The sequence below is a fragment of the Acinonyx jubatus genome, chromosome X (genome assembly GCF_027475565.1).
Source record: "Acinonyx jubatus isolate Ajub_Pintada_27869175 chromosome X, VMU_Ajub_asm_v1.0, whole genome shotgun sequence".
Lineage (NCBI taxonomy): Eukaryota > Metazoa > Chordata > Mammalia > Carnivora > Felidae > Acinonyx > Acinonyx jubatus.
The window spans coordinates 119493787-119519752 of record NC_069389.1 but is presented as its reverse complement, the minus strand read 5'-3'; the positions used below and the strand labels follow the sequence as shown (position 1 = coordinate 119519752).

The 25966-nt window shown below is 39.0% G+C and overlaps 1 long non-coding RNA gene across 17 annotated transcripts in view; it reads right to left on the bottom strand.

Annotated features, from left to right (window-relative positions):
- LOC106985752 (uncharacterized) overlaps positions 1-25966 on the bottom strand; it is a 277059-nt gene that overhangs the window by 169444 nt on the left and 81649 nt on the right. For 8 of the 17 annotated variants that reach the window (XR_008289887.1, XR_008289888.1, XR_003418186.2 and 5 more), the window contains one exon: positions 19626-19701. The exons of 6 other annotated variants lie outside the window; for them this stretch is intronic. This is a non-coding gene — a long non-coding RNA (uncharacterized LOC106985752). The remainder of the gene's footprint in view (positions 1-19625; positions 19702-25966) is intronic. 3 more of the 17 variants (XR_008289890.1, XR_008289899.1, XR_003418187.2) reach the window with 1 other exon arrangement.

Here is a 25966-nt window from a genome sequence, read left to right as displayed (position 1 = left end):
GGCTGTATGGGAGACTAGTAAACACAGAAGAGAACTAAGAATCTGTTCCAAAGGACTCTTTTGGGATGCAGAGAGAAGGAACTGGGGTGGGGAGGGGCAATGTTTCTATCTCCTGTGAGCTGCTGAGGTTGCCTGTCCCATGATCTGTAACAATGAAGATGTTAATAAGGCCTTGTGCAGGGGTCCTGCCCTATAGTTACAAAGCCTTGTATATATATTACTTGATTAATATGTCACTTTGGAAAAAAAAACAATTAAAAAAGGAGCTGGTTCTTGATATTGGAGATCTTCCCCCAGAAGACTTCAGTATTTCTCTCCACTTCAATCCACATATATTTCTCAGATGTCCTCTGGTCTTCCTGGAATTGCTACTAAGAATTTCAGCTATCCCAACAAGAATGTTCAGACATCACAGTTTCTACCAACATATGGAGCCCAGATCCCCTGGCTCCAAATTCATTTCCCTTTCAATCACAACTGGGCCCAATGCTTCCAAAGGAATGGTAGAAGGAAAACAGGCTCCACAGGAGCTGGGGTGTCATTCCTGGGCTTTGTTCCATTAACCCCCAGTTCAATTCCCCTACCCTACTGAGACCACCATAGCTAGACCCCACTGATCCTTTCAGCTAAAGGCTCAGGCCCAGTGTATTTCCCAGACCAAGTCATCCACAGGCACAGGGTCAATGCTCAGCCTCAGCCCTAGGGCCGGGGGATTAAGAATAAGTTGCCCTCCCAGATTTGGTACCCCTAGAACAGCTGCCTGAGAGGCTGTGATGCTTTCAGACTAGAACTTTTCCCAAAACCACCTCTTAGACTGATCCAGTTTTAACAGCTGGCCTTCTGCCTTGATTACCATCCCTAAGTTCTATGTGTTGTCCTGCTTACAACTTCAGCCCCCTTTGAAACTAAGCCTTGGCCTGAATGAGATACTATCTTATTTGTGTCTTCTCCCAACACCTGGCACAGAGGATGGTCCTCAATGCACGCCTGTTGGGTGGATAAGCCCCTCTTCCCTGACTTGTTCTTGTCCACCCTTGTCTCTTGAACTGGCACCTTGGCCCAGGACTGGGGTTTTGACTCTACAGAGAGGTCTTCTAGATTATGATTGCCAATTGGCTGACTATCCAAGTAATATCCATATACCCACTCCGTAGCTGTGTGATCTTGAACAGGTTGCTTAACCCCTTGGTCTCTCAGTTACCTCATAAAGTAGGAAATGGCACTGCTACCTCACAGGATTTCTGTGAAGGTTAAAAGAGCGAATCTATTTTAAGTGCTTAGCACAGTGCCCATGTAAGTGTTTGCTTTTGCCATTGTTGTTGAGCTAGTTACCGTGGACTCCTCAATGTTAGCCATTTCCCAGAATGTCATTGTAACACCAATCTCCTTACCTACTAGCCTGTCTCTGTCTGTAACAAGGCCATTAACTCAAGCATGTGTCCTAGTTAGTGGCCGTATCTAGTACCAGGGCTTAAAACGCACAAGTGCTACATTAGGAGGGACACCCATTTCAAACAACCTAAGTTTGAATAATCAGGCTGTTCTCTCTTGGGCTGGGCAGTCCCTAGAGTGAGCAGAGGTGGGAGGAAGCACCAGTATGGTTCAGGGAATCAGCAGGCCTGGAGGAGTAAAGCAGAGGCAGAACTAGGCCATGTCTCTGGGAACTAGGTGTGGTTGGCCAACCTTCCAAAGACTGGAAAGACCACTTCCCCTGGTGTCAGAGCCACCCTGGGAAGAGTTTGCAAAGATAGCAGGAAGGCAGCTGAGCTATGCAATTCATAGGAGACAGAGGTTCTTCCAATGCGGCTCCTGACATAATCAAAACTAAATCCTAGCATCTGAGAGATTCAGGGGCACATTCTAAGAGAGAACAACGTCCTAGCAAAAGCATTGTTTGCATCTCAGAGCTGCAGAGGAGCTGGTACTGCAGATTGCTAATCCCAGGGGATGTCTGACACAAGGGCACCCACAGAGCTCATTTAGTCCACTGTCTTTCTTCTACGGGTGAGCAAACTGAAGACTTGTTCTGCCTTTTGCCTGACTCTTTCGATGGAGTTGGCCCATACACACCCCAGGCCATGAGCAGCACATCAAAACTAGCTTCAAAGAATACCTGGTCTTGGGGTGTCTGAGTGGCTCAGTCAGTTAAGTGTCTGACTCTTGGTTTCAGCTCAGGTCATGATCTCATGGTTTGTGAGATTGAGCCCTGCATTGGGCTCTGTGCTGGCAGCGCAGAGCCTTCTTAGGATTCTCTCTTTCTCTGCCCCTACCCTGTTCTCTCTCTTTCAAAATAAATAAATAAATAAATAAATAAATAAATAAATAAATAAATAAATAACAAGCATTAAAAAAAAAAAAAGCATACCTGGTCTTAGCAACAGGCCCCAAGCACTTCACTGCTCCATTTCACAACTACACTCCTCACCCCCATCTGCCACCTGAATGCCTGCTACATTTGGTCCCTCAGTCCAGGCAATGCACTTGGACTTCCTCTGGCTTGTGCACTTGGGCTGCCCCTTAGGTCCTTTCACTGACTGTGCTGCCTCAGGCAGTGTCTGCAAAAAGAACCTTTCCTTCTGCCCCAGCCCAGCCAGTCTCCTATCTTGCCTCCCCCCATATGCACACAGCTTCCAGGTCATGGGATTCAGGCACTGTGGCCCAGAAAAGGAATAATAATAGTAACACAAGCTCCTTGGCAGAAGGTGAGATGTTTTTAAGTTTTAAAATAAAGAACAGAACCTTGGTACAAATTTCAGCTTCAGCTCTGCCTAGCTTCATGATCCTGAGGAAGTGATTCACCTTCCTTTAACTTTAGTTTCCTCATCCACAAAATGTAGAGTAAATGGGATATTGGACCTAATTGCCTGGCAATAGAAAGAGCTCACTAAATTGTAGCTAATATTAGTAGTAGTAACAGGTAATCTAATAACCTCTACATCTTTGCCATCTATCAAGCTTGTGCCCCAGAGCAGTTACTCAGTTAAGTGCTCAGTAAAAAACATGTTTCTTTACCTTATTGTCACAACTACCAGGGGAGGCAGGTAGGGGAGATCCTGGTCTCCCTAGAGATGGAGACCTTAGGCTGAGTGGCTAAGTGACTTGTCCCAAATCACAGGTACTGAGCAGCAGAGCCTGTACTGGAAACTTCTGTTTCCTGACTCTCTGTTTCGTATTTACTGTTTTAGGTCACCTGATCAAATTTAGGGCCAGAAAGGAGTTTAGAAATAATCTAGTATAACCCCATCATTTCAAAAACTGAAAACTGAGGCCAGAGAGACCAAGGACATTTCACAAGGTCAAGAGTTAGTCAGCTGAGCAGTAGAACCCAGGTCTCCTGACTCTCAGCTTAATGCTCTATCAATAACCCAAAAGCTTATCTTGAAAAAATCATCTCACTGTTCCTGGTTCAGTAAGCATGGTCATCCTAGGCTCAAAGCTACCATAGATTTCTAGAAAAATGCCCAAGCAGTAACAGCAAAGGCTTCCTGCAATGACAGGCCCACCTTTAGAGTACCAGGTTCATTCTTCATGGAGGGTGCATTTCCCATGTGATTTAAAAGAATGTGTCAATGTGACACCCAGTGACCATCAAGAGTACACCAACAGTCCCAAATTTCACATGTGGAGTACCATCTTTGAAGTGGACCCTATAGTATTTCTGGAATGTCAAGCATGAACTCTGAGAAACACCCCACTTGGCAGTTCCTTCTAAAGCAACAAAGACAGTTAAATGAGGCCCAAGTAGCACAGGATATTATTGTTTACATGCGACCCTTATCCCATGGCTGTGGGAAATGGAGCCAAGTTCCACAAGCTCTTTTCTTGCAAAAGACACTTTGCAAAACAGAGAAGGACAGCGCTGTTGCTTGGTTTCCTGTTCTTTCTTGATGTCAGCTTCATTTGAAAATGAAAAATGATGTCCTCAGAATTTAAGCTCCAACACTGGGGGGATGTATTATGTTGTCCCACTTGCAGTTAATCTGAGGATGCAAAAGTTAAATGAGCATCATGTTTGCCTCAAATGAAGAACATAATAGGGAGGAGACAGAGGTGAGTAACTCATTTGTCAATGTAACTAAAAAGGGATCTCCAATACTTTTAATTTAAAAGGTTTCAAAATTCGAAGGGTTTCTGATGAAACCGGAGGGGGATGTTTTCTATAGAAGAAAATCAACACCTTGGATTCTAATAGAACTCTTTTTCCCCCCTTGAAAATATCACCAAAACACATTTGTTATCCACCCCTGTGCTGTTGGGCAATGGCAGCTATAGAAGCATGTGATTGATGGAAGAGGCCTGTCTCTGTGCCCACAGCATGCCCTGGCCAAGCACACAAATCAGGAGTACCTTGCCCTACTCCCCCAAGCACAGGCAAGCTAATGCCAGCATCCACAGGCTCAATAAATGCCATGCTTCTTGGTTCCCTCTGCTCCCAATATAAATAAATAGCCACAGCAAGTCTTAGACAAGTGGTCTTAGCATGCTTGCTTGGGTCTTGGGAACAAAGGAGAAAGGGCTTTTTGAAAGTATCATCTTTGTGGCCAATCTCCAAAAATGATAACATTTCACAGTTGGTTTTACTCTTACTGCATTCACCTAACATTTACTACAAGCTAGGTTCAGAGCTAGGTGTTAGACACAGAAAGAAGAATAAAGGAGGAAGCAATCAATTCTGTTTTGCGGAGGAGGCACTGGGCTCCTACTATTTGAGCTGGTCTGAGAGGACATGAATAGTGCTTCAACAGGAATGGGGGTGGGGATGGTATACTAATGAGAGAGAAGATATAAGAAGGAAAGAAGCCAGCTAATGGCTCATGCACTCATTTGCTTAAACAGTTGGAATCAGTAGATTGTAAATGGTTGCGGCTGTTTTCTCAAAGTGAATGAGTATATTCACGGAACACACACTTGTTATTAAAATGATGTGATGCCTTTTACAAAAGACTTTATGGAGTAGAAAGCAATGGACTCCCATAACTATGTTAGCACTCATTTGTAAGATTTCTGAAGCTTCTAATAAACAAGAATTTAGTCTTTGTCTAATTAGGTTTTAATAGCTCAGACAAAATTAAGAACTAGAGGAATTTGATATGGCTTTTTTTTCATTCAAACTTTCTATCAGCCTAATCTCCTTAGAAGCTATAAATTATAACTTACCCTCATAAGACTATATGCAAAGCTCATAAGCAAAGGAAAAAATAATTAATCAGATATTGTTACTTTTATTAGATAACAATAACATATTGCAATCACAGCCCTATGTCTGGTCAATAATGCCACAGGAAAAGTCTTCATTACTCTTCTGCCTATTGATGAGATGGTTTATGAAAATCAAAGTTGTCTCCTATACTGTTAGAACATATGTTTGCAAAGGTGCACTTTGTATCTATACCCCAGATGGTGATCTCATGTCTATGTCATTAACTGGGGAAGCACCCAAATCTGGTGATTAATTATTCTTCATTGTTTGAAATTCTCAAAGGTCTTCTAGGGTTCAGAAGGAATTTCTTGTTAAGTTCCAATGTCCTGAAGTATATATCTAAAAATTTTTAGGTATTTTCATTTTTTAATGAAAAGAGATAGCTATTCCAGTTCTTATTAAAATTGCAAAATTGTGAACTGGCCCTCTCTCCAGAACCCAACCCTGGACATGTCACAGAATTCAGAGATAGATGATTCTATCAAAATAGCATAAAAACAGCGAGGAAACCTCTAAGAAAACAAAAGGCGGATGAGTAAGATAGGATTGGAGAGAAAGTAAGATATCTTATTGAGTAAGATAGGACTGGGGAGAAAGAGCCCAAATTAAAGGACAAGAAAAATGTACAGGAGTTAAGGTGATAATTTTTTCAAATGTGCTCCTTTTTCTCTCCTTATCATTGTCCTGAGATGACCAATTTTCTCTCCCTTTGCCATTGGGAGACATTAAGCGATAGACTAGTGTCCACCATGAGTGGCACGGTAACTTTGGGATGCAACTCAGGGCTGGCCAGTGTGATGGTGCTAGGTAATAAGTGCATATATATTGGCTGGTCCCTAAGAGTTTCCCTCTGCCTGCATCCACACACCAGGACCCTAAAAGCTAGAGGACTGCAACTGGGAGAGGCTTCTTTTGAACGAAAGCAACATGAAGGCTGAGTTACCATTTGTAACACTAGAGGTTTTCTCTCTGGAGGCATATCTTCTCCCATCAAACTCATTGGGGGGGGGCACTAGCCAAGACTTAAGGTTTAGTTTCTCCCCATAGTTATACATTACAACCGAAGATAGACAATAACACAAGCAGAATAGGAACTCACAAGGAAAAACAGCCAATGGGTATTCACTGGAAAGCATGGTGGTACAACTGAGAATTAGCAGCTGAAAGTAAGTGAGGCTCTACACTTTCCAATATCAAGTGAGTGAAATGGGCCTGTAGCAAGAAGGACTGAAGGCACTGGAGGAATCTAGCCCCTATGAACTCTCAACACTGACCTGCCAACGCTCCCTTCTGGGACAGAATCCCACGTTAAGGACAAATTGGCAGTAGTGAAATAAAAATTAAGCAAGATAGTTTCTTCTGCTTCTGATATGGCTGAGTAAACTCCTATTGATCCTGATCTTCCTGTTGACAGCAACTATAAACTCAGGGGAAAATGTTAAAAACAACAATATGAAGACTAGAGAGTGAAAAGAAGCAGGCATGTTCTGAAGGGAAGCTGGCACAAGGTGAGTTACCCACTTTTTAAATAGCTTTTAGAATGAGGGCAAACTAAAACTTACAGGTAGTTTAGACACCAAGAATAATTAATGCGCCAATAGCAAACCCACAATCTATCTGGTATGAAGAACTACAGGCACACCTCAGAACAACAACAGCCATTGGAAACTAAGGGGGAATCCTGGAAAGGAGAGAGCCAGATCCAGGGAACCCCAATTTCTGTCTACAGACTCTATCCCAATCTTAGCTGACTCCTGAACCACACATATGTGGGACAGACTTCCGTTAAAGATCAAAGCACTGAACTAAGATTTCAACTACCACCTAAGAGGAAAAGTTCAGAGTTTGAATGTAACCATATTAAAGTATCCACCAAAACAACGGAATCAATATTTTTCAGAGGAATACATTAGAATCCAAAATCTCGATTCAAAATATATAGGATATAATCCAAAGTTATTCAACTCATGATGAACTGGGAATTTTTGATCCATTTACAAGAGCAAATCAACAGAGAACAAACCTGAGATGACCCAAATGCTGGAATTAGCAGACAAGAATTTAAAAGTGATTATTATAATCACTCAAGAGAGTAAAGGAAGATATGCTTACAATGAATGAAAAAATATAAAATCACAGCAAAGAAATAGGAGCCAATAAAAAAAGAACAAAATAAAAATTTCAGAAATGAAAAATAAAGTATCTTAAATTAAAAAAAATATCACTGGATAGGCTCAAACAGCAGGATGGAAATGAGAGAGGAAAAGTTTTAGTAAACTTAAGATGGAACAACATAAATATCCAATGTGAAGAACAGAGAGAAAAATATATTAGGAAACAAAAACACGAACAGAGCTTCAGGAACATATGGGACAATATTCAAAGGTCTAATATACATGAAATTAGAGTTCTAGAAGGAGAGGTGGCAGAGAATGGGGTAGAAAAAAAACATTTAATGTGCAATAGCTTAAACTTATCCAAACTTGGAAAAAGATATAAATTTAAAGTTCAAGAAGCTTAGTAAACCCCATAAGGATAGAAAACAAAACTCTGAAAATACCACAAACTGCTGAAAAAACAAATATAATTAGAAAATCAAAAGCATCCAGAGAAAAACAGCACTTTATATACAGAGGGGAAAAGTTTCAAATATGGCTGGCATCAGAAACAATGGAGGCCAAAGAGAAAAGACCACCATCTTTAAAGTGATTAAAAAAAAAAAAAGCCAACCCAGAATTCTATACTCAGCAAATATATTCTTCAAGAATGAAGGCAAAACAAAGACATTTTCAGATAAAACGTAAGTAAAAATAACTTATTTGCCAGCAGACCAGAACTACAAGAAACACTACAGGTATAGAAGAATAGCTGTACCACACAGTGCCCCAATAGTATTTCTGTCACCATACACACCACTTAGTCAGGGTTTGACCACAATCTGACCTGTGCCTTCGGAGAACACCTTGCAACTCTTCCTGGAGAAGGGAAATAAGCAACCTGGTAAGGAACTATCACAAGACTGTTCTCTCCATCTCCTGAATGTCAGTTGATCACCTTGCCCCCCTTCCCTTAGGGTACAGCTACATGCTATAAAAATGTCTGCTGTAGTTTAGAATTGAGTCCTCAATAGCAGAGTAGCCCATTGTTCCATCTATCATCTGGATCCTCTGGTTCAGTGTCATCCTGTGAGACTAGAGATGTGGAATGTTAATGCCATGCTGATCTTACTATTGTTGTATAATCAACTGAATCCATTTGGGCTTACTGTCTCCTTACCAGATGAATCTATGTAAGTGTGACAAGCCAACCTCATAGTTGTATTAGTGACCCTACTGGCTTCATTAGCCATAGCACTACTGCCTAGATACTACTTGACCTTGGTTTTTTTTTAATGTTTATTTACTTCCGAGAAGGGGGAGGGGCAAAGAGAGAGGGGGACAGAGGATCCAAGGCAGGCTGATGGCAGAGAGCCTGATGTGGGGCTCGAACCCATGAACAGTGAGATCATGACCTGAGCCGAAGTCGGATGCTTAACTGACTGAGCCACCCAGGAGCCCCACTACTTGACCTCTTGACCAAAGAAAATTCTTCACCAGGCTGAAAGGAAATGAATCAAATGAAAATGAGATACCCATTTAAAAAAATTTTTTAACGTTTATTTATTTTTGAGACAGAGAGAGACAGCATGAACGGGGGAGGGTCAGAGAGAGGGAGACACAGAATCCGAAACAGGCTCCAAGCTCTGAGCTGTCAGCACAGAGCCCGACACGGGGCTTGAACTCATGGACCGCGAGATCATGACCTGAGCTGAAGTCGGCTGCTTAACCGACTGAGCCACCCAGGCGCCCCGAGATACCCATTTTAAAAATAAAGGTTGGTGCACCTGGCTGGCTCAGTCAGTAGAGCATGCAACTCTTGAACTCAGCATTGTAAATTTGAGTCGCATGTTGGGTGTAAAGATTACTTAAAAGTAAAAGAAAAAAAAAGGAAAAAATTAAAAAATAAAAGCAGAAATAATAAATATCTTGGTAAATATAAAAAAACTAATGTTGTTCCTCTTAATTTCTTGAAATATGTGGCACTTTTTTAAAGCAAAACTGATGTTCTCATCTTGTAGGCTTTATATATAGATATAATACATATGACAAGTTATGAAAAATGGAGAGGGGTTAAACTACCTCTAATTTTTCAAAGTTTCTACATTTCATATAAAGTGCTGTAATATTATCTTTACTTAGACTGTGAAAAGTTAGAATATATGTAGTAATCTAGAGAACACATACTAAAAACTACATACTAAAAAAGGAACATCCAAGAAGCCAATAACTCATGTCATGCAGAAAATCTGGAGTAAAATGCTTAAAAGTAAAGTAAGTTTGTTTGCCCTAAACTTGATATAGGCAAACATTAAACTCCCATGTGCTATCTTGGTTGATAAAAGCAATAAATGACAAACATTTTTTCAAGGCAATAAATACATGAACATGAGAAGACAACATTATAAAGGTGTCAATGACTACCAAACTAATTCAATGTGTAATTCAATGCTATTCCAATTAAAACTCTAGCATTGCTTTTTAAATTTTTTTCTTCTGAAATAAATTACAGACTTACAGGAGGTTGCAAAATAGCTCATAGAGTCCACTGACTGGTCTCCCCAGCCTCCCCCATAGTGACTTCTTACATGACTATAGTAAAATACAGCTAACTAGACTACAGCTTATTCAGTTGTTACCAGTTTTTATATGTACTCACATGTGTGAGAGAGGTATAGTTCTATGGGATTTTATCACATGTGTAGATTCATGCAATCACAATCAAGATAAAAGACTGATGCATTACCACAAAGGCACTCCCAGATACTACTTCTTTATAGTCACTCTCACCCATCACTCCTGCCCCTGTCTCCTGGCAACCACTAATCTATCTTCCATCTTCCATCTTTACATTTTGTCATTTCAAGAAGCTTACATAATTAGAATCATACACTTTTGATCCTTTGAGATTGACATTTTTTCACTAAGCATCAAGTCTTCAGTATCCATCCAGGATTTTGTATGTATCAGAAATCCATTCTTTACATTGTTGAGTAATATTCAATGGTATGGATGTACCAGAGTTTGTTTATCTATCACCCACTGAAAGACATTTGGGTTGTTTCTAGTTGGGGTTATTATGAAAAAGCCACTATGAACATTTGTGTACACATTTTCATGTGGCATCAGCTTTCATTTATCTGGGATAAATGCCCAAGAGTACAATAGCTCTTATATAGTGATTGCATGTTTCATTTTATAAGAAATTGTCATACTTCTTTCCAAAGTGACTATAGCATCTTATATTCTCACAAGCAATGTATGCAAGTTGTAGTTTCTCCATATCCTCACCAGAATTTGATGTTATCACTATTTTTTTTATCTTGGCCATTCTAAAAGGTAAATAGTGATATCTCATTGTGGTTTTAACTGGCATTCCCTAAAACCTGATGATGTTGAATATATTTTTCATGTGTTTATTTGCCATCTGTGGATCCTATTCAGTGAAAATCTCTTCATATATTTTGCCCATTTTCTAATTGGATTATTTGGGAGTTTTTTTCCTGTTGAGTTTTCAGAGTTCTTTATATATCATAGATACTAGTCCTTTGTTGGATATGTAGTTTGCAAGCTATTTTCTCCCAGTCTATAGACTGTCTGTTATTCTCTTAGCATGGTATTTCACAGAACAAAAGTTTTGCATTTTTTTTAATTTTTAAAAAAGTTTTAATTCTGATGAGTTACAATTTATAAATATTTTCTTTTGTGGATAATGCTTTTGGTATCAAGTCTAAGATTTTTTTTAATTTTATTTTTTTAATTTACATCCAAATTAGTTAGCATATAGTGCAACAATGATTTCAGGAGTAGATTCCTTAATGCCCCCTACCCATTTAGCCAATCCCCCCTCCCACAACCCCTCCAGTAACTCTCAGCTTGTTCTCTATATTTAAGAGTCTCTTATGTTTTGTCCCCCTCCCTGTTTTTATATTATTTTTGTTTCCCTTCCCTTATGTTCATCTGTTTTGTCTCTTAAAGTCTTCATATGAGTGAAGTCATATGATATTTTTCTTTCTCTGACTAATTTCACTTAGCATAATACCTTCCAGTCAATTCTAAGAATTTTTCACCAAGCCCCAGATCTGGACATTTCTTTCCTATGCTTTCCTTCAAAAGTTTTATATCTTACATTTTACAATTATATCTGTGAATCATTTTGATCAAGTTTGTTTTAAAACACATTCTAACTAAAATGGTCAAAGGACGAGAATACACAGTTCAATTCTTCACAGGAAAAAACACAACTACTAAACCAGCAAGGAAAATTCAGTCACACTAGTTATCAAAGAATGCAAAATTTCAACAGTAATTAAAGCTATACTTTTAACCAATTAAATTAGTAAAAATAAAGCAATTTGTCCTGTAAATTTTCCTACACTCTAGGTTTGCTTGATTGCATTCTTATGGTGTTTTAAAATGTAGGTTTTATTATTATTCAGGTATAATGAGATCAGGAGACAACTGCCATTGAAAACATATTTTGGGGGCACCTGGGTGGCTCAGTCAGGTGAGAAACTGACTCTTGGTTTTGGTATAGGTCATGATCTCACATTTTATGGGTTCAAGCCCTACATCAGTCTTTGCACTGACAGAGCCTGCTTGGGATTCTCTCTTTCTCCCTCTCTCTCTGCCCCTTGCGCGCGCTCTCTCTCTCTCTCTCTCTCTCTCTCTCTCTCTCTCTCTTTCAATTCTAAGCAGGCTCTACACTATCATTGCTGACATGGGGCTCGAACCCATGAAATGGTAGATCATGACCCAAGCCAAAACCAAGAGTTGGTTGCTCAACTGACTGAGCCACCCAGGCACCCCATCAAAATAAATAAACTTAAAAAAATATTTTGTGACAGTTTCCAAGAAAGGGACATGCCACATCATGAAGAGCCATATGGGGAAGCACCAGGGTCAGTCAGAAGGCAAAAGGAGTAAAAGGAAAGCATAGGCAAAAGCCTTTATTGTGGTTTTCTGAGAGAAGAAGCTAAAGGAACAGGGCAAGCAAGCACCCCAGTAGGTTTAAGAATAGGTTTAGGATCAGATAGTTTGAATAACTTTGACAGGCTCTAGGCTATCGAGCTGGTCCCTAGCTGTCTAGTACCTAGCCCTAGGGTGATTTAGTGCAGAGGGATATGGTCCTGGGCTCTAGAAGCCTGATAAAAGAAGGGTGGGATATGGACTCAGAATTAGTTGGTTTGCATTAAAAGATGTGCTGCAGGCAAGTTATCTCTAAAATTAGCTAACTCTGGGAGAAGCAGTCCCTCTCTGGGTCCATAAGGGTCCAAAATGTCAAAGTATCATAAATACAGAAAACAAAAACCATCATTAAACACAGGTGTTGTGGGAGTGAGAGTTTTGGTACTGGAGTGATTAGTGTGTCTTTGCAGTTACTGTATCATGAGTTTGCCAAAGGTAATAAATACAGAACTGAATCTCCTCCATAATGGTGAGATATTTCCTCTCTAGGCAGTCCATTTGCAGAATCTGCTGGTCCCAATGAAGCCAAAGACAGTGTTTTAAAAAGAAAGCCAACCAACAACAGTACCTGGGCAAACTACAGGAATGCAAGGCCAAGTGTACTGAAAGTGAGCTTTCCATAATCTTCCAAAAGTCTCCAAAGTACTGTCTGCTTCTGGCCTACCATGCATAGGCATCTCCTGACTGGGAAGATTCTGGATTAAATCCTGAACTGCATGGGATTGAAGTTACCACCACTGGACTGTCAGATTAGCAATGACTATACCTTACCTTTATTCTGGCTTTCCAGTTATTGCACATTCTGCAATAGGATTTTCCACTAGGAATTGCGGAAATTCCTAGTTGCAGGGAACTTGCTGGATGCCAGGTAATGAGAGAGAATGGGTATAAACATCCTCTTATTTAAAGATGTTGAGAAATGGACTCAAGCATATATGGAAATTTAGTATAAAAGTGGCATCTCAAACCATTGATGAAGACGCATTTCAAGTCATTTTTAAATAAAATGTTCAGGGATGGGGCACCTGGGTGGCTCAGTTGGTTAAGTGTCCGACTTTGGCTCAGGTCATGATCTCACAGTTCATGGGTTTGAGCCCTGCATCAGGCTCTGTGCTGACAGCTCAGAGCCTGGAGCCTGCTTCAGATTCTGTGTCTCTTTCTCTCTCTGCCCCTCTCCCGTTCATGCTCTGTGTCCCTCTCTTTCTCAAAAATAAATAATAAAACATTTAAAATAAATAAATAAATCATTCAGGGACCATTGGAAAACCATAAGATCCATACTTCATACCATACATGAGAATAAACTAAAAAAATAGGGGGTGTGTGTGATCTAAATGTAAAAACTGAAATCATGCAAGTACTAGAAGAAAACATATACAAATTCCTCTTTATCATGCTGCAGGGAAAGGCTTTATAACTACGATGAACTCAATATCCAGTGAAAACTGGAGCGCCTAGGTGGCTCAGTCAGTTAAGCGTCCAACTTCAGCTCAGGTCATGATCTTGTGGTTTGTGAGACTGAGCCCCGCATCAGGCTCTCTGCTGACAGATCAGAGCCTGGAGCCTGCTTCGGATTCTGTGTTTTCCTCTCTCTCTGCCCCTCCCCTGCTCGTTCTCTCTCTCTCTCTCTCTCTCTCAATCTCTCTCTCCCTCTCCCTCTCCCTCTCCCTCTCTCTCAAATAAATAAACATTAAAAAAAAAAAAATCACGGGCACCTGGGTGGCTCAGTCGGTTGAGCATCTGATTCAGTTCAGGTCATGATCTCACAGTTTGTGGGTTTGAGCCCCGCATCGGGCTCTGTGCTGACAGCTCAGAGCCTGGAGCCTGCTTCAGATTCTGTGTCTCCCTCTCTTTCTGCTCTTCCCCCTCTCATGCTCTGTCTCTCAAAAATAAACATTAAAAAAAAAGAAAAAAAATTCAATGTCCAGTGAAAACTAAAGACTAACAAATTGATCAATATAAAAGCAAACCTCCACACAGCAAAAAAAAAAAAAGATGAAAAATAAAGTAAAAGAACAATTGGTAAACTGGGAGAAAATATTTGCAGCATATATCACAAAAGGCTAGTTTCCTAAAATATGAAGAACACTCAAACATTGAGGGGAAAAGGATCAAAAATTGATTGAAAAGGGGGTAGAGGCATGAACAGATAATTCACAAATTATCTATCCATGTAGATATCCTTTAACATGTGAAAAGATGCTCCAACGTACTCAAAATTAGAGAAATACAAATTAAAACAACACCAAGGTACTATTTCTTACCTATAGATTGATGAAAATGTAAAAGAATGAAAATATATTTTATTTGTGAGACTGCAGAGAAACAGGCACTCTTAAACATTGCTGGTGGGAATGTACATTGGTACAATTCTCATGGAGGAGAATTTGCCATTGGCTAACAAAACTAACATGTACTTACCTTTCAACTCAGCAATTCTAAGAATTAACCATGAAGATACACCTCTGACAATAAAAAATACATATGTACCAGGTTTTTAATTGCAGCGTTGTTTGTTAATTCAAAATTTTGAAAAAACCCTAATGCCAATAACATAGAAGAATGTTTAAATAAACTATGAAATATACGCAATGCAGTTCTAAGACATAAAAGAATAAGTAAGATCTCTATGAACTGACATGGAATGATTTCTAGGATATACTGTTAAGTGAGAAAAAGCAAATTGCAGAAGAGTTTCTATATTACTCTATCCTTCATGTAGGAAAGAATGGTGTATAAAAAAGGGTACATGCATCTGCTCATTGGTGCAAAAACACAGAAATGATCAAGCAGAAATGAATGAGCTTGCTTACTTAAAGGGGATGGGCAGGAACAGGGTGAAAAGAAGGGAGGTAAGAGCACTATACACTAGGGTTGATAAAATTTGTGAATATACTGTACATAATGAATGTTGGCTTTCTCACTGTTGGAGAGAAGAGGTAAAAATAAGGAAAGGAGAAAGGTCAGAAATGAGGCCTGTGCTGTTAGGTTGGAATTTGAGTATCAGTATGAACTCATGGTGTTTAAGATAGATGGAGAGATGCAAAAATTAGTGGGAAAAAGTATAATGACAAATAGAATATTTGCATCGTCTCAAAGTATCTCTCCACAAGATTCTTTTTTTATTTTTTTAAGTAAAATATATGCCGAACATGGGACTTGAACTCCCAACTCTGAGATCAAGACTTTCATGCTATACTAATTGAGCCACCAGGAGCCCCTCTGCAAGATTCTTATCAATTATAAAGAGGAAAATAGTAACTTTATGATGCAGAGACCTGGAAGACACTTCCTTAACCAAATAATCACAGTTAATATCACCATTAATGAGATGCATAGATATCATGAACCCCCGGATATGACACACTGAGGGCAGACATACTTCTGTGGTGCTCTTGCCAGAAAAGCATAAACTCAATATAATCATATGAAAACATCAGATAAATCCAAATTGAAGGACAATTTACAAAATAACTGATGAATACTTTTAAGAAGTGTCAAGGGTATGAAAGACAAAGACTGAAGAACTATCCCAGATGGAGTGGGATGGTGGATTAGATCCCTAAACAGAAAAAGGACATTAGTGGGAAAACTGGCAAAATTGGAATAAGGTCTGTAATTTAGTTAATCATATTGTATCAATGATAATTTCCTTGTTTTTAAGTTCTACTATGATTATGTAAGGTGTTAACATTTGGTGAAGCTGGATGAAGTGAATTCTATGTACTATTTTTGCAACTTTTTTGCAAGTCTAAAATTATTTCAAAATAAAATCTTTTTTAAAGTTTCTGCCTGAACCAATATCAAATTCATTAAGGGATCCTCAGGTTATCTTTTATGTGGAAGGTCAAAAACTGGATTGCATCTTAGAGGTTCTAAAGATCCTAATATGCTGCTCCTTCTGGATCCCAAACCAAGGTTGTTAAAAGAGGTAGCTAACTATCAAGTGAGGGCAAGAGGGCCTTCCAGTTTCTGTATGAGACTGAGAAGGAAGATTACACCCATAAGCAATTAATGAATCCTCTTTTTATACCAGAAGAGAAGCTACATAAAAGACCAAAACCAGGGGCACCTGAGTGACTCAGTCAGTTAAGTCAGACTCTTGACTTTGGCTCAGGTGATGATCTCACGGTTTGTAGGCTCGAGCCCCACACTAGGCTCTGCGCTGACAGTGCAGAGCCAGCTTGGGATTCTTTATCTCCCTCCCTCTCTGTGCCTCCCCCACTGGTGCGCTCTCTCTCTCTCAAAATAAATAAACTTAAAAAAAAAAAACATCAGAAAAAAAAAGAAGACCCAAACTGAAGAATTAGTCAAAAAGATAACAGGGGTTTTAGCTATCCAAGGTAACACAATGGAAACTGAAATTTAAGCAATCCAATTTTACAGTTAGACAAAGTTTAGATTCTGAACTTCCCTCCTCAGAGGTAAAACAATGTGCAGTGGTAAGAAATCAGACAAAACAAAAAGGATCCCCTAAAGTGGAAATTCTATACAAGAGTCCTAAGAGAAACAGAGAGGTCTCTTTCCTACTCAGCCCATTCTCCAAACAAGAAGGGGCAGAACAAATGAGGAAAGAAGAAAAGTTTTGGAGCTGTTCATTGGTCTCTAATTTGCCTATCCCTTACTGACCATTTACTTCCTGTTACAGGGAAATCCCTTTCCCCTTAACTTTACAATCTGCCACTTTAAGTTTAGCATTCTTCACTTAACATGTAAGGCTCTCCATAGCATGGTCTGAACCTTGCTTTCTAGTCACGTTTATTTCTGAGGCATAGAGCGTAATGGTAAATTGATGGATGTTAACCAAAGTTATTGTGGTAGTTGTTTCACAGTATTTACATATATCAAATCACCATGCTGTATAACTTAAACTAATACAGTGTTATATGTCAATTATATCTCAATAAAACGGGAGGGAGGGAGAGAGAGAGGGAGAGAGAGAGAGAGAGAGAGAGAGAGAGAGAGAGAGAGAGAGATGGAGGAAGGAAGGAAGGAAGGAAGGAAGGAAGGAAGGAAGGAAGGAAGGAAGGAAGGAAGGAAGGAAGGAAGACTGGCTGGATTTGGAGCCCAACAGAGCTGGGCTTTGCAGGTGACCAAGTTACTTAATTGCTTTAAGCCTTAGTCTCCTGATTTGTATAGTAGAGATGATACTGCCTATAACTAATGAGATTGCTGTGAGTGGCAACAAAAGAGAATGCATGCAAAGTACCTAACACTATGCATGGCACAGAATAATGACTCAATACATGACGACTATTACTAGCCCTAAATGGATCCTAAGATTTCTCACTTTTGTTACTTTTACTCAAGCTGTTCTTGCCTCCTAGAATGACTCTGCCTGTAGAAATTCTGTCATTTAATGCCAGTCCCCAAGGCCACCTTCTCAAGAATGCTTTGTTTCACAAGGATATATTCTATCCCTTATTTAAAATTCCTGTTCATTTGTACCCCTCCCCTGGTACCTCCTTTACACTGATAAGTGTACCTGGGCACTGCCCAGAGCTGAGACTTCACTGCACAGGTGCTCCATGACTACTTATTGAATTAAATCCACATCGTGCCCAAATGTTACATGATTTCCTAGAATTTTTAAAACTCCAAGTACCTAAGCAACAACTCAATTAATTCCAGATGCCAGAGTTTCTGCTAACAACCTCAACTCAATGTTAAAAACACATGACCAAGAACTGAAACATGAAAGCATAGAGCAGAGGATGGTGGGCTGGGGATCTGCTGGCATTTGCTGCCAATGATAATGTTGGCCTCCAAAATGCACATGGTCAATACATGTATTCTCAGGGCCTGCTACTGTAATTTTATGTTCTGGCCAGCAACTTATCTTTGAGATTTGCAACAAAATAATTAGTATGGAAAGTTTGAAAACTCTTCACAGGCAAGTATCTTAAATATACACAAATGCTTTTTAAGATGGGTGGTAAAGATGACATTTGCCTACAAGAAGGGTATAAGGGAATAACTCTAATGCCGTTCTCAGCCCTGGTGCCTCTTGTTCTGTCCGCCTCCAAACACCAACAAATTGTATCAAGGGAAGGAGAAGTGTGTATTACTACCCACCCACCAAACTCTTCCCTGAAAGGCAAAGGTCCCTGATTCAAAACTAAACTTTTAGGGTTTGGATGCCAACAGGTGTGCATTACCCATACTGTCTCAGTGGGAAATTGTTGTACAGTCACAGAAGAGCAAAAAGAACTGCCTCACTGAAGGGAGATTTTCACCAACTCGGTGGAGATGTATTGACAAATTCTAGACAAAACAAAACCCTTGTGGATTACTTTCCCTTCTTATTCCTGACTTGGGAATATTTACTGGCATGCAAGAATATCACTTTCCATTGTTAATGACTCAGAGGGAGTTTGAGGGTCATGGAAAATCAAGTAAATGATCAAATGGAGTCAAAATAAGCAAGTTGCCTTTAATATTTTGATAGTGAAATGAATAATGCTCAACTATCTTTGAATCACTTGAGTCAAACTTAACATTGGAAACATGGTCCACTGAAGTGAAAAACACTGACACACATTAGGAGGTCACAAAAACAGGATAGAGCAGCTATTCTCTTGAATGGGAAAAATCATAGCTTCATGTTCCAGCCTTAACCCCCCTTCTCCCTGTCTTATTCTCTTCCTTCCTGGAATAGACATCTAATGAATACCTACCATGTAAAGGACCCTGTGACAAGTACTCCTGGGAATAGAGAAATAAATATTGTGCTCTCAGGTAATTTGTAAGCTTAACAGAAAAGACAAGACTGTAACAAAAGCAGAAATACACCCCTCAAGGTTTCTACAAAATAGCATACAGACTCCAGAGTGGCTCCCTTCAAAGAACTCCATCCTGGAGATGCCACCAAAGAGGAGTGTTGATGCATCTGATAAATTAAATAAATACTTGTGAGAGTCATCTGGGAAAGTCCACCTATTTATACCTATTGTATGTATTATTTTATTAGACTTATTAAAAAAGGTCTTTGGTAAACTTTTTGAGGCCTTCAATGTCTGAGAATATTTCAAACTTACATTTAAATGATATCTAGCTGGGTATAAAATTCTAGGTTCCAAGTTTTTCCCCCTCCATACTTTGAAACTTAGCACTCCACTGTCTTCCTGTATTTTGAGTATTGAGACTTCAATAAGATTTTGTTCCTTTGTAGATAATATACTCTTTCTTGCTGAGAAGTTTTCTATTTGTCTTTTATTTTTTAAAAATTTAATACAACGTGTCTGGATATGGGGTTTATCTTATATACCCTGTTTGGCAAACTCTGAATTCTTTTAAACTGAGGTCATCCATGTTTTACTAAGAGTGGGGAATTCTTGGTCTTTATTTCTTCAAATACTTACCTTTCTTCCACTTACTTTATTTTCCTCTCCTTGGGTTCTTGCTGTACTGACTTGACACTTTCCATCCTCTATATCCCTAAAATTAAAAAAAAAATTCCAACTATTTCTCCCTTTCTGATTTCTTCTGAGAAAATTATCCAATCTGGTCATTCAGATCATTAATTCATTTTTCATCTGTATCCATCTTATTATTAACCTCACCCCCAATCAAGTTCTTTACTTCAACTAATATTTTTCATAGCTTGTATTTATGAATGCTTCTTGGTAACTGTTTATTCCTACTTCATGTTACCAATATGTTCCTTAGTTCTTCAACGATATTCTAGTTTATTTTCAATTATTGTTTTGACTAGTTCATTAATTCTGCTTTGTCTAATAGGGTCTGTTAAGTTGTCTTTCTTTTGCAATAGTTACACTCCTTATAAGACATGTTATTTAAGAGGACCAATGCTCAGTAATTTCTAAGGTTACAACAGCAGTTTTCTGATTGAGCAGACCACCTGGGTTGTCACTTTCTCAGATGAATAATAGAAGCTCCATTATTATTCTACTTGGTTTATGTTGTACATTCACCCTTCCAAAGGTTTATTCACCTATCAAAGAAAAAACGTGCAATTAAGGTATCACCAACTGGTAGCAACTGCTATAATTGCACAGCTTGAAGTATCAGTTGTGTGTGTGGCTGCTTTAAACAGATAACATAACTACGTACTGCCAGATATTGCTATTTAAACTTGATAATATAATATTTCAAAAACTGCTAAACAGAGCAACATCATTATGTTTAAGGATGGCACATAGAAAAAAGATGTAATAAAATAAATGCCATCTTGGCATTCTGTTTTTCATTGTGACCTTTTCACATCATGCCTGATACATTAAGGATTCTGAGAAAATCCTGTGCAGACAGTTTGGTTCATTCCAGATGGTCTGCTTTTTACTTGTGATAGCCACTGGCAGTCACTAGTGGTAATATATGGACAAAAGTTTGGACTCTCTTTGGGCATGCCTAAACTAAGTAAAATCGATGTGGGGTGAAAACAGCACTTGCCTGGGAATTGGTAGACCTAAGTTCCAACTATAACTCTGTCACATAATAGCTGTGTGATCTTGACATGACCTAACTCTCTAGACTTCAATTTCTTCATGGGTAAAAGTAGGGTTGAACTACATCTCTAATGTCTCTTCAAGCTGTACAAGTTTGTCATTCAGTTTCATAAAGATATACTACTCCAAACAAACATCAGTATTTTATGTAGAGGAATGAATTTCTCCAGAATAAAAAAGTAAATAAATATACTTTTACATATACACCATGCAATCTCATATAGAACAATCGAAAAAGAAGAAAGTCTTTATGCAAAGGGTCCAATTTGTAACTTACTCTGTAATAAAGCTCAGTCTAACCATTTCCTTTGTTAACTTTACTCTTAACTATAGGCTGCCTCAGGGCATTTTCACAGCTTTTACCAATATGTCCTTGTTTAGCTTTAGCTGTTATGTCTATAGACTCCTAAAGCTAAATACTACATTAATAGGTCCCTACTCAGCGTTCCAATATCTCAGCTACTTCTTGTGCTCCCAGCTTAATCTTCTCCGTTGTCTTCCCCAGTAATCAGCCTTTGCATAGTTCCCAAGTCTCAGCCCCTTTCTCCAATTCCCATTATTTTTCTCTCCTTTTTGAATTGGAGTTTCTGAGCTGCCTTTTATGCTAGAGGCATATGATGTCATTGTGTCTACCCCCAGCTGTTCTTAATTTTCTCTCAGATCAGCTCTCTTGAAGGACTCTCAGCAGGCCCAAAGACACAGCCCTCCCTTCTAGGGTGCAGATGAAAAGCTGGGGTGGAGGGGGAAAAAGGGCAGTTCACCAACCCATAATGACTAATCCTAGCAAAATAAAGGGCAGGGCCCTCTTAATAAACACAGCACTCCAGGAAGAGGGTGGAGCCAACTGAATAAGCCCCAGGCTCTGATGAACTGAGTGTGCTCTTGGAAGCTGTCATAGCAACAGGAGTTTGCTATCCAAGATGTTGACTATCACTTCCTAAGGCAGTTGTCTAAGACTGAAGCATCACCCTCTATGGTCGTCCTTCCTTTTCAAGGTCTTGAAGCACCTGACTCTAACCACACACAATGTCAGCCTCCTGCCTCCAACGAAGGGCCAACCTTCTCTGTTTAGATAGTGAAAATGGATTGTGGGGGACTCTAGACAAATTTATCTTTCTCGTCCATGGATGCCCAGTGTTTTGTGGTGTTACAGGAAAAGTTCTGAAACACCAATTCACATGACTCATAATTCTTATTGAATTCATGTTCCAACATCCATAAGTGCTGCTTGAAAAATGATGTAATGATGCTTTACGCAAAGGAATGAACCTCTGAGATGGAAATTCTTACTATATAATGGCACCAGGCTGGAGGAGATAGGCTAGTGCCCATGCTAGTAACTTTAGAGTGAATTTCCTACTAGGATAGTGGTAGAAAGATTTTTCTTGCCTCATCCTGTTTAGGTCGGTAGCCAGTTGAGAATAAATCCCTCCAGAGCATGGCAACTTTGATGGCGGAAGGGAAGGGTAGAGTAGGAGAATACAGTGTAGACCCATGAGGCAAGGCCTAATGGATGAATTAGCAGCAATATTCAGCCCAGGCTACACATTAGAATCTGTGTGTGTGTGTGTGTGTGTGTGTGTGTGTGTGTGTGTGTGTGTATTTTTAGTTTATTTTTAAATAATTCTAAAATTACATAAAAGCTGAAAAAACAGAAGAGACAGCTGTTGCACATCCAGCATTCCCTATGCCAAAATCTTATATAACCACAGTACAGTTATCAAAACTAAGAAATTAACCTTGGTACAACACTATTAACAAAACTATAGATTTTATTTGGATTTCACTAGTTTTCCACTAATGTCCATTTTCTGTTCCAGGATCCAATTCAGGATACCACATTGCATTTAGTCGTCATGTCTCTTTAGTCCAATATAGTTGCCTTCAATCTACTGCAATTTTTCAGTTTCCTTATTTTTCATGGCCTTGACAATTTTAAAGATTACTTTGTAAAATGTCCTCCAATTTGGGTTTGCCTGATTATTTTCTCATGATTAAATTGGGATTATGTATTTTCAGGAATAATAGCACAGTGGTGAAGTGCCTTTCTCATCACATGGTATCAGGGGGTTCATGATATCAACATGACATCCTGGTGATGTCAGCCTTGATCACTTGGTTAAAGAGTCATCTTTCAGGTCGCTCCACTATAAAGCTACTATTTAAAAAAATGTTGTGTTGATATAATTGTAGATGCACATGAAGTTGAAAATATAATACAGAGGGGCGCCTGGGTGGCTCAGTCGGTTAAGCGGCCGACTTCGGCTCAGGTCACAATCTCGCGGTCCGTGAGTTCAAGCCCCGCGTCGGGCTCTGTGCTGACAGCTCAGAACCTGGAGCCTGTTTCAGATTCTGTGTCTCCCTCTCTCTGACCCTCCCCCGTTCATACTCTGTCTCTCTCTGTCTCAAAAATAAACAAACGTTAAAAAAAAAAAGAAAATATAATACAGAGAGGTCTTGTGTATCCTTCACCCAGTTTCCCCTAATGGTACATGAGTATATTCTTGTAACCACCATCATAAACCAGAAACAGAATAATTTCACCACCACAATGATCTTCCTCGTGCTACCTCTTTATAGTCACAATCCTTCTCCCAACATCCCTAACCCCTGGACACCATGCATCCGTTCTCCAGCTCTTTAATTTTATCATTTTTGAGATTTAATCAATAGTATGTGACCTTTTGAGATTGGCTTTTGTTTCACTCAGCATAATGCCCATAATATCCATCCAATTGTTGTGTGTGTCTAGTTCATTCTTTTCATTGCTGAGGAGTATTCCATGGTATGGATGTACCAGTTTGTTTAATCATTCACCTATTACTCACCAAAAGAACATTTGGGTTCTTTCCAGTTTTTTTTTAATATGTTTTTTTTTTATTTTTTAGAGAGAGAGAGTGCAAGTGGGAGAGGGGTAGAGGGAGAGAGAGGGAGAGAGACAGAATCTTTTTTTTTTGAGAGAGAGAGACCATGTGGGGCTTGGTCCCACAACCATGAGATCATGACCTGAGCTGAAATAAAGAGTCAGACCCTCAACCAACTAAGCTAACCAGGTGCCGCTCCAGTTTTTGATTATTGCAAATTGCTCTGTTATGAATATTCATGTATAGGTTTTTGTATGGATAGAAGTTTTCGTTTCTCTGGGATACATGCCCAGGAGCATGATCGCTGAGTTGTATGGTAAGTTTATGGTTGGTTTTGTAAGAAACCGCGAAACCATTTTCCACAGTGGCTGTACCATTTTACTTTCCCACCAGAAATGTATGAGAAATCCAGTTTTTCCATATCCTTGCCAGCATTTGGTATTATCACTATTTTCATTTTATCTATTTGAATAGATGTATACTGGGGCACCTGGCTGGCTCAGTCAGTGCAGCATGTGACTCTTGATCTTGGGTTGTGAGTTTGAGCCCCACACTAAGTGTAGAGATTACTTTAAAAAATCAAATCTTAATTTAAAATTAAAAAAAGATGAATAGATGTACAGTGACATCACATCATGATATTAATTTGCATTTCTGTAATGACCAGTGATGTTGAACATCTTTTCATGTATCTATCTGCCATTTACATATCCTCTTCAGTGAAATGTCTGCTGCTATTTTTCTTATTTTCTAATTGGATTGCTTTTTATCCTATTGAGTTTTGACAGCTCTTTATTCTTTATCATATATGTTATTTGCAAATATTTTCCCCAGTGTTTCACTTGTATTTTCATCCTCTTCAACAGCATATTTTACAGAGCAAAAGTTTTTAACTTTGATGAGTTCCAATTTATCAACTGTTTTCCTTTTATGGATCAAGTCTAAAAAATCTTTGCCTAGTCCTAGATCCAAAGGATTTTCTCCTGTGTTTGTTTTCTGAAAGATTTACAGTTTTACATTTTGCAAACTTACATGATCCATTTGGGGATTATGTCAGCATAGGATATGAGGTTTAGGTCAAGGTGGTTTTGTTTTGTTTTTGTTTTTGTTTTTGTTTTTGCCTATGCATGTTCAATTACTCCCACATCATTTGTTGAAAAGACTATCCTTCCTTCATTGAATTGCTTTTGCAACTTTGTTAAAAATCAGTTGCGTATATGGGAATGCAAGCTGGTGCAGCCACTCTGTTAAACAGTATGGAGGTTCCTCAAAAAACTAAAAATAGAACTACCCTACGACCCAGCAATTGCACTACTAGGCATTTATCCACGGGATACAGGTGTGTTGTTTTGAAGGGACACATGCACCCCATATTTATAGCAGCATTATCAACAATAGCCAAAGTATGGAAAGAGCCCAAATGTCCATCGATGGATGAATGGATAAAGAAAATGTGGTATATATACACAATGGAGTATTACTCGGCAATCAAAAAGAATGCAATCTTTCCATTTGCAAGTACGGGGATGGAACTGGAGGGTATTATGCTAAGTGAAATTAATCAGAGAAAGACGGAAATCATATGACTTCACTCATATGAGGACTTTAAGAGACAAAACAGATGAACATAAGGGAAGGGAAAAAATAATATAAAAACAGGGAGGAGAACAAAACAAAAGAGACTCATAAATATGGAGAACAAACTGAGGGTTACTGGAGGGGCTGTGGGAGGGGGGATGGGCTAAATGGGTAAGGGGCACTAAGGAATCTACTCCTGAAATCATTGTTGCACTACATGCTAACTAATTTGGATGTAAATTATAAAAAATTAAAAAATAAAATAAAAAAAAGACAGAAAAAAATCTGTTGGACATATTTGTGTGGGTCTCTTTCTAAGTTCTTTGTTTAGTCCACTGACCTATGTGTCTAGCCGTCTGCTAAACCACACTGTCTTGGTTAATATAGTATAATAAGTCTTGAAACTGGGTAGACTGATTCTTCCTACTTTACTCTTCTTTTTCAAAATTGTTTAGCTATTCTAGGACCTGGGCCTTTTCATATAAATTTTGAAACAGTCTTTTAATTTAATCTCTGATAAGAACTTGGAGGTCAACACTCCCATTTTTACAAAGAAAACTGAACAAACTGAAAATTCAGTGACATCTTAGACCCATCAAAGAAATTATGTTGCAGGGAAAACTACCACCCCCAAATCTGGAGAGTCAGGAACATCCAGCTGCAATTTACTTACCTAGAAAAGAAGCTTTTGGAATCATAAGCTAGCAGCAATACCAAAACGGTCATTTCAAAAAATTACTGAAGGCTGAGTGTGCACCAATGTGAGAGTGGGAAACTTGTGAGGATAGCAGG